Source organism: Suricata suricatta, chromosome 7 (genome assembly GCF_006229205.1).
Source record: "Suricata suricatta isolate VVHF042 chromosome 7, meerkat_22Aug2017_6uvM2_HiC, whole genome shotgun sequence".
NCBI classification, from domain to species: Eukaryota; Metazoa; Chordata; class Mammalia; order Carnivora; family Herpestidae; genus Suricata; species Suricata suricatta.
In genome coordinates this window covers 94,037,186-94,041,592 of record NC_043706.1, presented here as the reverse complement: position 1 = coordinate 94,041,592, position 4,407 = coordinate 94,037,186, and the positions used below count along the sequence as shown (strand labels likewise).

General features: G+C 37.4%; 1 protein-coding gene across 1 annotated transcript in view; it reads left to right on the top strand.

Annotated features, from left to right (window-relative positions):
* SESN1 (sestrin 1) overlaps positions 1-4,407 on the top strand; it is a 114,842-nt gene that overhangs the window by 28,458 nt on the left and 81,977 nt on the right. The gene's annotated exons all lie outside the window — the stretch shown is intronic.

Genomic DNA, 4,407 nt, shown 5'->3' with positions numbered 1-4,407 from the left:
TCATTCACTGGGCACAATTTCAGATTTCTCATTTTTCCTGAGACCAACTATGAAGTGCATTTCAGAGTTTACAGGTGGGAGGATTTATGTATTTTGAGAGAGAGAGAGAGAGAGAGAGAGAGAGAGAGAGAATTTCAAGGAGGCCTTGTGCTGTCTGCACAGAGCCCAACACAGGGCATTGTGTCACAAACCATGAGATCATGACCTAAACTGAAATCAAGAGTTGGACACTTAACTGAGCCACCTGGCACCCCTTAACTTTCATGTTTAAATTAATGTTGTAAAATAGCTTTTTTCTGTGTGTGTGTGTCTCTCTTTCTCACACACACACACAGATATACACACAATATTAAAATTATTTTAGAGGCACATGGCTGGCTCAGTTGGTAGAGTTTGTAACTCTTGATCTTGGGGTTTTAGGTTCAAGTCCCAAATTGGGTGTAGAGATTACTTAAAAATAAAATCTTTTTAAGAATCCCTTTATATGATTTACAGCGTTGTTTTAGGCAAGGACAAAATTCTATATATGGCCTCACATAAATTTATCATTTAAACTGGGACATTCATTATGAGAGCATGGATTATGATGCCGGGCCAACAAAAGCAAACTAGGGTGAACAGTCACCCTTCCTGTAAGGCCCTGTGTGGTTTGGCTGCCATTGACCTCTGTGCCTCATCTTGCAAAGTTCTCTTCCTTGCTCCATATGGCCCAGGGTCACAGGCCGGCTGTAGTTCTTTTTCAAGTGTGCTGTGCTTACTCTTAAAAGAAAGCCTCTATACCTGCTTTTCCCTCTCCCTGGAAAGAGCTTCTCCTCTCTCTTTTTCACCTAATAAACTCCTCTTACTCATCTTTTAGATCTCACCCAGCTGTAACTTCCTCAGGAAAGCCCATCAGACCCTCCTGACTAGATCCATTCTCTCTCTTATTCCTGAGAGCACTGTACCTTTGGTTGGTTCTTGGATTAATGTCTATCTTCCACTAGAGTAAAATTACATGTAGGTAGAGACCATGTCAGGTTTTCTCATTTATTTCTCCATCACTCAGGAGGCACCTAGTAAAAGCCTAAATAAATATCTGTTAGATCGATTAATTTAAAAGAGGAAGGTGAAGATCAAGTTTACTGTATAACCCAAAATATCTAGGTGAAATCAATTCTGATATGTTCCATTTAAGTTTTTAAAATAATACATTTATATTTATAATTGAAAGTTCAAAATTAAAAATTTTTCACTTTTACATGTTATAAATAAAAAGTTCCAACACTCACTAAATGTGTTGAAAAAAAACGTTGGGGTCAAGCCTGCTTTTTCCTTGCATAATATGCCTTTTCATTATTTAGGTTCCATCTGTAGAATCAGATGTGGTTCACAGTATCTATGTTAGTTCATTGTTCTGTTTTCCCAGGGGAACCTTAATTTAGAAAAAACTTGTTGCTTTTCTTTCTTTGTTAAGTTTAAGTATTTATTTTGAGAGAGAATGAACATGAGGTGGGGGTGCAGTGAGAAGGGGAGAGAGAGGATCCCAAGCAAGCTCCACACTCTGTGCTGAACTCCATGCGGTGCTTGATCTCATGCCTATGAGATCATGACCTGAGCAAAACCGAGAGTCAGACCTTTAACCTACTGAGCCACCTAGGTGCCCCCCAAACTTGATGCTTTTAGCTTATGCACATATGAAAATCATATATACATCTGAGTTATGAATAATGTGGGTAAGATATTTCCCAAGACTTGAATGCATTTTTAAACAAAATGTTAACTTTCTGAGTATTAATTTTAATCACAAATTAAATCAAGGCGTATACACATTTATTGAATTAACCATTTAAATTTATTTGATTTTAAGTCTGTCTATTCTGATGAAAACATTGGGAGGGAAAGTTAGCAAGTAGTATATACTTGCCCCTTGAGACACTGAAAGGTACTTGGCATAAATTTAACAAAGAGGAAGGGAAGAACTTGTGATTATTCCTGAGTCTCTTGGTCACTTGTATTGGGGAAAAAATTGCTACCTGCCAATAACACATTTTTCAGAGGCTTACTAATAAATAGCTCCATGACATAATCAGTACTGATTTCATTGAATCATAATTTAAATTTTAATTTATTCTGTGCAGCTAAAGTAGAATGGAGCATCTTACAGATGTTGTACTCATCTTAGTCATTAATGGCCTACTTTTTCTGATCCAAAAAGGTAAATGAGGGAGGGAATTATCTTTGAGTGATTTTCCCTTTAAAAGAGATTAGTTTACTGCATTGCTATTTATTTTCACATGACACTTTTCTAGAATCTTTATAAAACTCCACAGTACTGAAATAGTCCATAGGAAAGGCATGATATATCTTCTCCCATTGGATAGGTGACTTGTCAGGTTAGATCTCTCCCATTCCAATTAGAAATTATAAAGTTTTATAAACAGACTCTTTAAGCAAAAGATGGGCTGTATGCATCAGCATATATGAGGCATTAGTTTAAAAATGCTGTTACAGGGGCGCCTGGGTGGCTCAGTGGGTGAAGCTGTCAACTTTGGCCCAGGTCGTGATCTCAGGGTTTGTGGGTTTGAGCCCCGCGTTGGGCTCTGTGCTGACAGCTAGCTCAGAGCCTGGAGCCTGCTTCTGATTCTGTGTCTCTCTTTCTGCTCCTCCCCCACTCCTGCTCTGTCTCTCTCTCTCTCAAAATTAAATAATAAAAACATTTTAAAAAATAAAATAAAAATGCTGTTACAGAGCAGTGCCTGGATGTCTCTGTCCTAAACATCTAACTTCAGCTCAAGTCATGATCTCACGGTTTGTGGGTTCGAACCCAACATCAAGCTCTGTGCTGACAGCTTGGGAGCCTGGAGCCTGTTCAGATTCTGTGTCTCCCTCTTTCTCTGCCCTTTCACCACTTATATTCTGTCTCTCACTCTCAAAAATAAATATTAAAAAAATTAAAAATAAAAATAAATGAAAAAATAAAAATGCTATTATAGTATTTCTTACAATAATTCTCTTTAAAAAGTCCCCTTATATGTGTTCTAGACTCTATTTCAGAAACAACAAATTATCCTTTGTTAATGTTTTCTTTAGTGATGTGGCTTTCTCTGCAGATTAGATGATGCTTACTCCTTAATATAAATGTATGTGCATGTTGTTGTTATTGTTCATGAATGCACAGTGCTCAACAGAGGCCTCGTGTTGGTGCTTTCAGGCTGAGAACGAAGGGAGTGATTTGCAAAGAACCAAAGTAGGTCAAAGAGGACCGCAGTATAGCAAAGGGGAAGTCCCTGGGTTGACTCACATTGTCTTGCCTCTGGTGGAGTTCACTTTCATTGTTACAGTCTAGGCCTGTCTTCCTGTGAATGGAAGACATAGTCAAATTACAGAAAAGTCTCAGGAATATTATCATAAGTAACATTTTAGAACAATATGTTATTGTCAGTTATTGGGAGGCTTGATAGGGCAGTGAAAGGGAGATAAAAATTAGAACTGAAGTTAATCCTAAATTCCACAGATCAAAAGCAAAATTGTGCATAAATATCACAACCTCTCTAAGTATGAAGAGTGCTGTGTGGGTCTCTGTGAGATGGAAACTAGTATTATAAATTTTGTCTGCCTGTTCTGCTTTTCTATATGTAGCTATTGTCAAGTGGCCATCTTTTAAAATCAAGCTGCTGTTCCAGATTTATCAAACCATGTCATAGTGGTTCTGAACATATGCAACGAATACACTTTAAAAGTAAATCTCTTCATTATTGGAACAGCAACTCTCCCATTTCTGCAAAATACCATTTTGTCCCTGCTTGACTATGACTAAGCTACCATTAGAGTATGCTAGGAGTTTGCTGCAGCTGCCTTCAGAGATCCTAGAATGTTTTCTACATCTCAAAGTTAAAATGCAGTTTTCCTAAAGTTGAACTTTAAGAAATGGCTTCCTTGGGTTGGTTAAATGTTAAGATGTCATTATCTATAAATTTTATATATTTGAAGTTTACATAAATTTTGAAAAACCCTATCTTAATGTTTCCTCAAATGTAGTATGCCTGGTATCTTGGATCACGTTATCTCTTAGAGCAGAAGGTTTACTTTCTGGCTAAATTTCCTTTTGTAGGTCCCTTCCCCCCCACCCCCTACCTTACTTTTTACTAAGGGCAAGAGACCCATGAGAAAACTAATAAGCCTTTTAGAGCTCAGAATTGCTGAAGTTACTCTCTATTCTTATATTTGCCAAGAATTGCTGACAACTTAAAAGCTATCATATGAGTGAATACCAGTTACCCAGATTGTTTGATGATTTTGGACAAACGTAGGTCAGGATTTCCTGTAATTTTTCTTCCTCTTCTGGGGCTGTGTTGCCTCTATCTCTGAGCAATTGTACACTTGGATTAAAAAAAAACAAAGCAAAGTCACTGGATCTAAATTACTTTT